We start from the raw sequence: 12716 nt of genomic DNA, 5'->3' as shown, positions 1-12716 counted from the left end.
GTATAAAGGCAGCTACACGCGTCAGAATGATCGGACTAAATTTACTCTTGCTTGCAAAAGGTTGAGACGAAAGGATGCATAAAAAAATCGTCAGTTCGGTACAAAGCCCAGAAAAACCGAACGAGCAAATAAATAAAGCTGTGTGCGGGTCACGGAGGCAGAGCAGGAGCTCAAAAAGAGGGAGAGAGAGAGTTACCGCAGCAAAGACGAGCGAATCTTGTTAACAAATGATGTGTAGGCGCCGCGCAGCTACCGGCAGGTACGGAGGCCCGGTGGGGACAAACAGCGCAGGATGTGGATAGGAATAACAGGGGAGCAGCGAACTCCCTGCAGCCACGCCAACGCCGGTCAGCACTTCAGTTTAGCCCGCACAGGCCTGTTCCAGTGCCCAGAATATAACATACTGATATCAGGTAAGAATTAATGAAGCACCCGCACTTTCTGTGACCTAATCTCAGCGAACGTTGGGAACAACATACAAAGGAAATGAGGTTGGAATGTAACCGGAGTCTCCTTTTTTTTGTCTCAGATTAAGTGGCCTGAATGTAAAAAGTTAATTGTGGGCACACGGCTACGCCCCCCCCCCCTTGTGTCACCGTGGCGTTGTCAGGCTGAGGTATGAGGCTCTGTGGGGTCTGTGGTCAACACAAAGGAGCGGCGAAAGAGAGTGTTGTGGGGAGGCCCCTCGGCTGGGCTCGCGGCATGGAACACAGTACAATTAGCCAGCCCCTGCGTTGTGCCGGCTTATAATTATCAGTGCTTGCCTTAATTGACTCCCTTAGCCTGCTGCAGAGGGACCCCCTCCAATACCCCCTTCTCCCCTGTTCAACGCGGGCCGCCAAGTGCCACGCCAGGCTCTCCAAAGTCATTTAGAAAAGCGCTCATATTTTCGAGACAAAAAAGGGGAACATTTGGTGAGCGAGAATTCATCATCAGGTGTCTAGAGGTTTTCCTTAATAGAAAAGCTGAGTCCCACTGAGTGCGCGCCGTGTAGCGGCCAGCCACGCATGCTCAAGACCAGCAAGCCGCCATTCGCAGCGGGCAACAAGACATTAGCATAATTTTATATAACACAGGCAGCCGCTTTGGAAATTTAATACATCTCAGCAAATACAAGACGAGCATTTTGCATATTTCTTTCCTCACTCTCTACCTCGCTTTCACTCTCGCCTCTGTCTCACACCGCGTCTCCTCCGTCTCGTCTTCATCTTGCCTCTTTCTCACCACACTTGCCCACAACCCCCCCTCCACACACACACACACACACACACACACACACACACTCTCTCGCCCCATGGTGCTGCTCTCACTAGGAGAGGGGAAGTTCATTACCTCAGCTAAATCAGAATTAGTCCCTTCATTTTGACGGGGCGAACTTCATTAGAAAGGTCCTTCCTTAATCCAGCGGGGAGAACTGATGAATCTACATGGGGCAATAATTTGCTTCACACAGCACATTCAGCCACTTCCTCCACACTCTTTTCCCTTCCTTTCCACTGTTGATCTGGCTTTGTGTATAGTTTCATTTTTATTAGACCTACAAAAAAAATGAGAAAGGAAAACACCTGCATATAATTAACTAATGGCAGCAGAAAGGGTGTTAAAAATGAGTTATACTCTTTGGAATGTCCCCCCTCCCCAACAGGCTTCAGGGCCCCTGGAGCAGCCATGGTGAACTTGGCTGCCTCTCAAACGCAGGCTGAGCGAGCAGGAGACTGCCGCAATAACTTTTCTTGATGATTTTTCAGAGCTAGCCTTATTTTCTAGCCTTTTTAAGACATTAAATCGCGGATGGAAAAAGCAGACAAAGAGGATTCATTTGCAATCAGCAGCGCTGCTCCGGTCCTTCAGTTGTGAATACCACCGTTCTGTGAGTGCTTCCTGTCGCCATCCGAGCCCCCCCCATTCACGAGGACAGGGAGGAGACGTGAGGGGGCCCAAACAGCCCCCGACTGCCACACGCCACAGCGCCTGGTGTCAAACAGATGTGCAGCTTGGCAGATGCGCTCCCCGGAAAAGAGAGCGCCGCGGACTCCAGGGTGGCACCGAGTCGTACGGCCCTCCCTCCTCTCACCTCTCCCCCGTCCACCCCCGCCGCACCCCCGCTGCCTCCCTCCCTCATCACCTCTTCACAGGGGTCCCCTGACTGGTAATCTTGTCCCTCGAATGTGAAATCTCCGACAGTGATGCCCCGCGCTTTTACCCCCCGCCTCTGCGGCTGATGGGTAAATTGGAATGGCGCTCCCTGCTGGCGCCAAGAGCTCCGAACAGACAGCAGCGCACACACGCTGAGCACCCCCCCCCCGCACGCTCTGTCTAATATAGTGGACATGCACACTCTCTTCAAGCTGCAATATCCATGCACAGACACACGGCTCCGTGCACGGGTGCACACGCGGGGACGGACGCGCGCAGTCGCAGAAGCTTCAGGTAAGTGGCAAACACAGCCTGATAAGCATTCACGTGCACAGATGCCAGGCAGTCGTTCCGTGTGAGATCTGTTTACGCTCATCTGCATACAGATTGGAAAAGAATAAGACAGCAGGAAGTGAGCCGGTGTCGGTCCAAAGTGTGAAATCGGAGAGACCGTTTTACTGCCGGGCAGAACCCAAGAGTCATGGAACACGGAGCCAGACCCACAGCGTGCATAATAAGCACCGCTACCTAGGCGACTCTTCAATAAGCATACTGTACAACATTATTAAAAGACTGTTTCTGCACGTAACCAGGCAATACAGTGAGATTTCCCGAAGGCCGAGGGCGTGTGGAGCTTCCGCTCCATCCGTCTGTCTATTTTCCTTCCTCGGCCGACGCTCCGAAGCGCGCGCCAACGGTCGAGTCGCCCCTCAAATCGCAGGGACGTCCTGGAATAGTCAGCGGGACCTGAAGAGGGTAAAGATCACTGCAGAAGAAGCCACAGAGGCCTCCCTGTCAAAGGCAGTGCTTTCAGGGGGGCCAGGGGTGAGGGGAGGCCGAGAGGGAGCCAGCCAGAGACATGACATACATTTCATTACACTTAAACCAACTGTGGGTTCAACTCGGAGCCCTGGATTTCCAATGGTGTCTCAGAGGATGGAGTAAGTGGTGGTATAAGAGAATTTCTTGTACAAAGAACACAATGGGTAGGTGGACAAAGGCGGGCGGCTGCACTAATTGCTCGGGGGCTTGTAGGAATATTTTTTCTCAGTACTTGTGTTTAAAGCCCAGTTTAGAGGTGCGCGTCATTCTGATGAGCATTAAACGCTCAAAGCGTTAATCTCCTCAGTCCACGTGCCGTCGGAGAGGACGTCATCATCGGGATTTAAATTCTGCAGCCTTTACATACGTCGTTGAGCGGCAGCTTTTGGAGATCACGCCACACTTGGAGGTTTAAATTCACAACATCAGGTGAAGCCGAGGAGACAAGCGAACACTCCTCCTCCCAGATGTGCCCGGCGTGGTTTTGTTTTTTCCCTCCAGTGAGAGCTCTCCCGGCCTTATAGAAAGACTGCTTGTCCATTAAGACTGTCAGAGGATGCTCTCAGAAACAAGAGACAGCGTCTTGGGAAAAGTCTGCACAAATGGGGGCTGGGGTTAAAGGAGAGCAAGCTGCAGGAGGGGGCGGGGGTGGGGGGAGTGGCCCGTCTTTACCAGGTTAAGAGAATCTGCAGCCCAATTCTGCAGCACGTTCCTGGAAGTGAGGCTATATGCTGCTGGTCCTGTAAAGGCACCCCCCCCCCCGTCATTATGGAAACTATAATTTGCTGCGTAACCTACTTTACTTCACAAAGAAATGTCTATTTAAAATTCCTTAGAGCATTATTAAAAGGGCTATAGAATTACAAAACACTATTATTACTGCTCGCTGGGGGGGAGCCCTCGTTCATTAAGCTTCAAAGATGTCTTAGGTTTTGATTATTCTATCAGCCTCTTCCTCTCATTATAGTGACAAACTCCAGCTATTTTGTTGCCAATCTCCTTCCAACTGTCACACACGTTTGAAAGATCACAAAACCCTTCAAACGCACTCGTGGTACGTCTTCAAACTCACCAGACGTCGCCCGATTCCCCCATTGAATTTGTGGCGTTAACTTGAGGAAGAAACGTCTCATATTTCCTAACTGGTTGCTACGTCTGACATCAGAGCGTGTGAGATTGTAGCGCGGTGGTATTGTCCAGGGGAGGGAACCCTCACTCTAACCGTCAGCACATCTCCAAGTGGGACAGAGATGATTAAAACACACCATGGCTGTGACTGACAGACTCCCCGTCGCTCCTGGAAGATGACATGTCTCCGAGTCGCACGGAAAAGCGACTCCTCTAATTTTAACTCCAAGTACAACACCGACCCCCTCTGTCAACACCCCCCCCCTCCCACCAGCACCAAAAAAAACAAAAAAAAACGACCACGCTGAGTTCTTAACTACAATAAAAAGTGATAACAACTAAACAGAGAAATAAGTTTAAAACAACAACAGGGAGGGTGGAGACGAAAGGGGTGAGAAGGCACTATTTCCCTCAGGTGCACACAAACAGTTGGAACCTGTGAGCTTGTGACAACACCTTCAAACATTTCTGTTACTTTCACAGAGATTTCTGATGCTGGTGCTCCAATGTGATGCTTCCGCAGCAGTCTTGTCCCAGCACACATTCCGCTCGGTTGCCAAAAAGAAAGACGGGGAAAAAAAATAAAAAAAACCACCCTACACTCCTAACGGACTGTGTTTGACATTTGTCATGACAGGAATATAGTGAGAGGAGGAAAGAAAAGAGGAGTCGGGGTGGGAGGGGGGAACAGAAGATGGAGGAGTGGTGATCGATGTGTGAAATAATGTGTGTGAAAAACCGTCAGCATTCTCTTGTATTGTTGCAATTTGGGGGGTTTATTTTTTCATGCTAAGGAGGCCGGGGGTGAGGTAGGGGAGGTGTTCCTCCCATTGTCACGTTGAGCAGAGCTCAGGGTTGCGTACTAAATGATTCACAGAAAGCGGAATCTTTTACATTGGCGTCAGCAATTCAGCCAGGCGCCCTTGTGGGGGAATTCTTTTTGTGTGTTTTTATTGAAGTCTGCACTGTGTGCGCCCAAAAGCTCTGACAGGGGGCCCCCGAGGGCGCTTGTCTTCACCTCCAAATCATAAGATGGAGAGACGAGGCTCCCTCTGTGCTCTCAATTATACCCCTCAACACCCCCTCTCACACACATACTCACTCACAACTTTGCCCTCCCCGCCCCAAAAAAATAAAACGGAGGCAGAGAAGAAAAGCCTTCAGTAATACAGTCCCAGTGGAGGGCTCCGCAATCGCTCTGCACTGTTGGAACAGCTGACAGGCTCAATACGGCGGGTCCATTCCCTGTGGTCTGTCAGAGTTGGTGCTACAGTGTGACGGTTAGTGCATCTCTGAGGATGTGCCCCCCCCCAGATCCCACGTACCCCTCACATCAAGCCCCCTCCTATGACCCATGGAAGCACTGTGGCTTTGCCACAATTACTGCCCTTGGTAGCAGAAACCCTGGGTTAGGTGCCCCCTCATGTCTCTTTACCTTCCCCCCCCCCCCGCCCGTGATTTCAAGACCCATCCTGGAGCAGGAAGATAGTTGTTGTGTGCGAATGTCGTGAAAGATTTGGGGGTAATGTGATCAGAGGGCACAGCTGCACAAACAGGGTCAATGAGGAATTTCTGCCTGCTTAATGGGACCGACTTTGCAGGAATGCCCCCCCCCCTTTTCCTGTTGAAATTGGCTATTTCTCAACTGTGAATAAGCGTGACAGACCTCCGCAGCACCACGGCAGCCAGCGGTAGCTCCAGCCTCGTCCTGGGCTACCAAGTTCCCCCTCTCCGGCTGTCTTGGCTAAAGAGCCGACCAAGTCCTGCTGCCTGAGCTCAAACAGCTCCGTCGATAAACCAACAACCACTGGCAGGGTCAGAGGGCAGCTGCTCGTCGGGCCTGGACTTTTGCCGGCCGTGGGATTGGTGGAAAGGGCAGCGAGTGAAGGGGAATCTTTTCAAAGTGAAATCTCCGACTGATGGCTTAGAGATCCGCACCCCACAGTCCGGTTCACTTGCTGCTGTCAGGAATTTCACCTGAGCCATTTGGAAGGATTAGAAAAAGTGGGGGGAGGAAAACAACTGGGCAGCTCGTGTCTACTGTAGTCTGAGTGATGGCTTCGGGACCCCTCGGAGGGTGATAAACCTTTGACCTTGACAGCCCCCTGTGGTGACCCCTGACCTCTGGCTTCGTGCCACCGACTCGGAGAGGCAGGTGTGGGCTGGAATGACCACACGGCTGCTTTACTGGGGAAATCGCCTCCACCCGACTGGGCGGAATTGGCCCACGAACCACAGCTAGCGGTTGCTACCGTTACCGATACTCGACATCCACTCTCTTGGTCCGGATTTACATTTGGACTGTAAATATGAGGTCGTCTTCCAAACGACTTTATCATCAACGTGTTCTTACTCCCGAACTGTTAATTAAAGAGGCTTAATTGAGAGCCGCCTCTCTAGAGGGGCGCCTCAATAAATACAAATGCCACCCGACACACGTCAATAATGTATGTACACATATGCTGGGTCAGAGTTGGAGCGTTACACAAATTCATCCTCAATTAGTGAAACGCTCTTAATTAAAAGGACAGGCCGTGTACGACAGACCAGACAAAATCTGGGTACGCATGGAGAAGCCGTTATGGATTAGTTTGTTATCAATATGGAGCAGGGCAGCAAATGCTAAAAATGCTAAATGCTAAACTACACGTAGATTCTAAAGGCGAGAGTCGTACCTGAACCTCGGCGATGATTCTGCCAGTCGTCTGTGTTGCATCAGGACTAAAAACATGAGCTCACGCCTCCCTATTTATCATGACTGAGAAGAATTCACACTTACTAACAGTGCTGCAAAAGCAATATCTATATTTATGGTCTTATATGAAAAAAACATGAATGGAACTGCTAAAAGTAAAATGTGGGAGGCAGGAATAGAGTCGGGCGCTCCAAACAGGGAAGCTGCATTCAGCTTGCAAATGGACGGAGCTGCGTTTTTAAAGGCAGCGCACTGAATCAAACATAAGGTTACATAAGAAATAAGTGCAGATATTAGAGGTGCGCCGTGACACATTGCACCCCACCGCTCCTTCCAAGGTGCGCCAGTCCGTGCCAGTCTTTCTGCAGATCCATTTCCCCTCCCCAGGCACTTCCCTCATGTTGTTGGCCCAGTGATTCAGTGCCTTGCATTAAGAGCAATTCACCTGCCTCCAGCATCCCAGCGGCACGAGTCCCCCGGGGAAACCAGGTGGAGCATAAAAAAGTTCCACATATGGTAAAGTCAAGCTGCTCAGGGGCTGCCGTGTGTCTGCTGTGGGGATAGAGGCTCCTAAAAGGCCCAGCTGGTACTTGGAAAAAGGCTTCTGCATTACTACACCTCAGTGTCTGCTTGGGCTCCCCTTTGGAAAGTGTTGGCCGGCGCACACGACCAGCCATTTTACATTTTTCCCTCTACCCTGCCTCATCCCTCGCTCCCTCCCTCCCTCCTCCCTCCCTCCCGCCTTCCAACTGGTTCTGTATCCAATTGAACATTTGGTCTTCCACTGCTGGTTAATCAAATTCCTCCATCTGGCCACCCTCTCCCCACGGAACACAAAAGGTGCAGCCTGAGCCCAGGTCCAAGTGCAGATTGGAAAGGAGGACGGGGGGATGGAGACAGGGACTGCCTACCTAACTTACGCAGCCCAGTCAACTAGATCAGGTAGAGAGCGCGAGGCCAGGCGTGATCGTTTTGGGCAAACTGGAACAGCTTGGGGCTAAGTATCAGAGCCCTGCTGTTCGTATAGAGCTGAGGGACAGCAGTGAGTTCATGTGACAGTAGGAGGGTTTGATGAGCTAATACCTCCACATACACCATAGAATACGGAATTAAGTGGAGCCTAAGTACTATTGGCTGGAGCAGAAGGGAAGCGCTGCCCCGTGACACGGTTGCTACTCGTTCTCTCTGACAGTAGGGGGCGCTGTTTTCAGAAAAAACACCGAGCTGTCCTCGTCGCGCTAACTTGGTTCAAAGTAACACTGTCAGTAACTAAGCGACCTCTGAGGCTGCACTCAGATCAGTAAAGAGCTATCTTAAGATCTCACACAGAGCCAATCCCCTCGAGAGACGCGGCGTAGCCTTCACTAAACGTCCCCTCAAACATATTTATTCAAAAAAAGACCCTTCAAAGAGCAGCTGCCGTCTCCCGAAGTTAAACGGGATTTAACGGCGTGGTCACGGTCTTCGTTACGCCGATTCAGTGGGAAAACCTGAGGCGAGACAAGGATGGCGCCAAGACTTGGGTGACGTGTGAGAGCGCACGTGGCACATAAGGTGCTACATCCACCCGCCCATAACATCCATTGTATGAGTTCTATTCATGCTCACCCATCCTTCCCCCCGCCAGGTGGCAAAACATGTGTCAATAATTAAACTGCTTTTACATAACAGGATACGGGAACGCGACGCAGTTTGCTCCCAATATTTCATCGGGCCTTTATGAAAGCACATGAGAGCGTAATTAATCAAACCAGTGGAATATGTGAACGGCAATTTTCACTTAATGGCACTTACAGGGATTGGGTCCCTTAAGCGCCACGTTCCGTCTACCAAACGAGCGGATTCATTTTCATCTTCAAAGTTCAGACAATAAAACCTGACATGGATGCTAAGCAGCATTAGGAAATGTCAAAAACAACCCCAGACTGGGTCCAAGTGGTCTGGAACGGGTGTGTTGGGAACGCTACGCTGGGGGTTCAGTGGTACAACAGGGTTTCGCGTGCTTGTTAATGTTGCGATCTGACTTCAGAATTAATATCCTTGACAATCTTTGACCTTAAAGCGGAGGTCATGGTATCTTTTCACCCAACCACAGGAGGCTGGCCACCGCCCAGACAGGGACAGGACCAGCCTGCCTTGCTTTTAGTGGCTTTCTGGGAGTAGAGGGCTCTAGTCTAAATGGCACCCATGTCCCTAAAAGTGTTTCTCTCTCACCCACCTCGTTTTTTTTCTCCCTCTGCCTCTCCAAAGACTTCTCCTCTAAGTGCAGCATCTTGTTTCAGTAATTCAGCCAGGGCAGAGACAGTGGAGAGAGGGAAGTAATCGATTTCTCTCTCATTTGGTTCCTCCTAGACTTGCTGCAAGGCCTCTTGGGGAGTTCTGGACTATTGGACAGGACAATGTTATGGGAAAGAGTGTCATTGCCTTTAAGGTCATCTTTAGACCAAGGCTTTTATTTTGAGTGCATCTTTATTGGTGTGGCAAAAGAAAGTGGACAAACAAACGACGCCGCTGTCGTCTCCAGGACGGCAGACGTCGAGATGCGACTTCGAATTTATTAACGGCACCTTCATGGTGAGACGCGTCAGCAACATGATCCACTGTACAGAGACACTAAGTACAAAGCTTTTAAGGTCCATAGGTACGCCATGTCTCTATAAAAAGAGCCTAGGCTGAATAATTTAAGGGCACTGCCTTTGCTGTATTACTATTCCTGCTTCATGCTTCATTTCGTCTCTCAAAAAGAAGGAATAGAAAAAGAATGGAAAGCAGAAGCGACCAAAGAATCCTTGTTGCCGCTTTTCCAAAGCAAGTGTGTTCTCGTGAAAACATTGCATTTTCCAGAATCCACGACGTGTCATTCTGAAAGAAAGCATGTTGGTAAAATTAAACTACTCGGTGAATTTGCTGTCTTTTGACTCCAAGCCAGCTAAAATCTGGTCCGACCGAGGCTGCGGAGTGGCCCGATCAGACCCCGCTGACAGGTTCAGGGCCGGTTCAGCCGCCGTCTGAAGTCTGTATCTTCAGCATTTGGTTTCTAATCATTTATTCTGCGTTTCGACTCCACGTCGGCCTGCTAAATTCTTAATCGCACTCGCTAACACTGAGGTTGAGCTGGCGTTCATTTACGTCTAATCGAGCTATTCTTGCACCAAACAATTAAAAATGCAGCGCACCTACCTGCAAATCTCCACATGCATTATTTTGAAAACCGTGGCCGGTCTCCCGTGTTATTAAAAGTGCGGCTGCTGCGATACAAACAAGACAAATCTATCTATTGTTTATTACCTCCTCAGGCTTTTTACCCAGAGGGCAGAATAAGAGAGGGAGGGGCAGAGGTCAGCGTAATTACCATTCCCTCCTTCCTTGGAGTCAGACAGAGCTAAGACATGCATTGGCAAATTCCATGGCAGCATCGTATATCACATTAGCATAAAACCCCGTAGAGCTAACCTTTGTCCAATTTCATTTGATTCCAGGAGAGGAAGAGCTGGGCTCGCTGAGCCTCACACACGCAGCCTCATCCACCCAGCCTTTCATGAGTTCACTTGTTTGTCTTTCAGTCTTGTGACTGCACTTGCTAAAGATGTGCTATTCCAAAAATAAAGCGCCAGGGGACGCGGGGGATCATTGAATCATCCTGGGTAGAATATCACATCATCTGGAGAGCTTCAAGGTTCAATCTCAAACCAAGGCTGTGAAAGAGAGAGAGTTTGTCTTCCGAATGAGAGCGTTCCTCTCCGAACCGGTGTGTTTGCACACCAGTTCCATGATTATACAGTTACTTGGATCCTGACAATTATATTTGTCTTGACACTTAAAAGACAGAGTTAACATTTGCAGCATCAGTGCCCTCGAACGCGCGCCTGTTGATTGAAAATGAAAGAGCCACTTCTGACGGAATGAGAAAATACTGATACCGAGCAGTCGGGCTTATCGTGGGGATGGAAACCTATAGCTTTGGCTCCACACGGAGGCAGTGTGGGGGGAGAGCTGTAGAAGCAGGAGCAGAAGAAATGGGAAGAGGAAGAGGGGGCAGGAGAGCGAGCAGAGCAAGGTAAAGACAAATGTAGACAACACAAACCAAAGAAAGAGAGAGAGAAAGAGAGAAAGAAAGAGATCTGTGAATCCCCCTTCCTCCCAGGAGACCTCCCTTGATGCCAAGCATTCATCATCCAGCCTCTAATATCAGTTATTCTGTGGCTCCTCTGCTTACAGCAGAATTAATTTCTGCTTTAATTACTCTCATCGGCGGAATGCTGATGAAGGAGAGGGACGAGGCATTCTGGGACTCGGGCCTCATTCCACCGCTTTAATTTGAATGAATTCCACCCGGAGACGCTGGCAAACAACTGGCAGCCGAGCCCCGGGAGCCACTCTGGGACTGCGCACAAGAGCTGCAGCCGCGGCCCCCACCAACCGGGCTGCCTCACGCTCGTGCTCGTGCCGGCGCCTCGGCGTCCTTGTGTGCGGGGCGCTCTGATTGCGCGGTGCACCGAGGTGAAAAGCGTGGAGCAGGAGAGAAAAGGAAAACAGGCTGAAGAATGTATACATCACGCTTAAGGTGGTCGTCTGTGAGTGGGCGTGTGTTTAGCCCTGTTCCTGTTTGCATTCTGGCTAAATTTATTCTGGGATATGTGGGGTGAGAAAGTAGAACGTGTGTAGAATGAAAGCAAGAATTAATTTGATATAGGGAGCGGAGCCATATAGAGATGAAACATTAAATAGGAACGTCAGATGGGGCAGCCCACAGTGTAACATGTGTAAGTTTGACAGCAAAAACCATTAATAGTTCATTTGGTAATTCCACATATGGTGCATCAAACCCTCTGCCCATGTTTGATACACACAAATATCATGTTTGCATGGCGACAACCTCAGAACAGCATAATATCTCTGTAAGCGGGGGGGGGGGGGGCTAATTGACTTTTCTTCCAACCAGCTTGCTAGTTTCAGAATGTAGCATATTGGATAAAGATTGTGATTGATTATGTGGGTCTGCTGCACCGATTGGTTTGATTTGATGTACCGTTGGTTCCTCTTCCAGGTTCTAATGAAGCCACAATTTGAAAGAGCTGCTGCAGCGTCGCCCACACGGACACGGACACGTGAAGCTGAAGATCTCCCGATGCCATTGAATGGTAACCCATCAAAAGTTTGAATGCATTTCTAAAACCCAGTGAACAATTAGAAGGAATCCGCTTTCCTTCACATTATGGATCAACGCATGTCGATATTGTAAACACGGAATGTGTTCGGAAATGTTTTGGACTTCCTTCTGCACGACCTAATTACTCCCCTCCAGGTCGACGGCCCAGCCATCTTTCCCCTCGTTCGGCAGAGGGCAGGGAGGCAGGTGGGGGTGACCTCCACTGACCCTGAAACCTCTGGACAGGTGGGCGGTGGCCGTCCGTTTTTTGGCAGCAGATCGCTTCCCCTCCCCAGCAGGCAGCTCAGGCCATGATGAGCAGCTGGGTCGCAAACACTAAGCACATTAATATCGTCTTAATGATAATAATCATTATGGCATAAGCACCTTCCCCAAAGTGGGAACATGCCAGAGTGGTATTGTCGTTAATGTTAAAAAGAAATGAAAGTAAAAGGATGAAATGACTTTTTTTTTTTTTTTTAATGGGCAGCAACTTACAGCCACCAGGAAAATGCAAACACAAGTGTAATAATGTAATAATGGGGGACGTCGGACACATCGAGGAGGCCAAAAATTCAGTGGAGGATTAAATACAACCTGCACCCGAAGCTGCTGTAGGTTTAGCTCACGTGTGTGTGTGTGTGTGTGTGGGGGGGGTAATACACACAAGTGAAAGTATAATGTTTCGCCATCTTATCACCTCGTACGAAGTCCTCCTTTCACATACGGGCCTGCTTTAATGTATTCACTCTGTCAGTGTTCACCTATCAGAGGCCATTATCGGCC

The 12716-nt window shown here is 49.8% G+C and overlaps 1 protein-coding gene and 1 long non-coding RNA gene across 8 annotated transcripts in view; one reads left to right on the top strand and one right to left on the bottom strand.

The window, feature by feature from the left end:
• Positions 1-12716, bottom strand: part of LOC130538454 (zinc finger protein 521) — a 78692-nt gene that overhangs the window by 20858 nt on the left and 45118 nt on the right. The window lies entirely within an intron of this gene.
• Positions 11040-12395, top strand: LOC130538456 (uncharacterized). 2 transcript variants are annotated; one of them, XR_008953887.1, is made up of 2 exons: positions 11040-11345; positions 11829-12395. It is a non-coding gene; the product is annotated as an uncharacterized LOC130538456 (long non-coding RNA). The 2 variants fall into 2 exon arrangements; XR_008953886.1 differs by having other exon boundaries at positions 11040-11355.

This window comes from Takifugu flavidus, chromosome 15 (assembly GCF_003711565.1).
Source record: "Takifugu flavidus isolate HTHZ2018 chromosome 15, ASM371156v2, whole genome shotgun sequence".
NCBI lineage: Eukaryota > Metazoa > Chordata > Actinopteri > Tetraodontiformes > Tetraodontidae > Takifugu > Takifugu flavidus.
The sequence above is the reverse complement of the archived record's forward strand: the minus strand, read 5'-3'. Positions and strand labels throughout refer to the sequence as shown.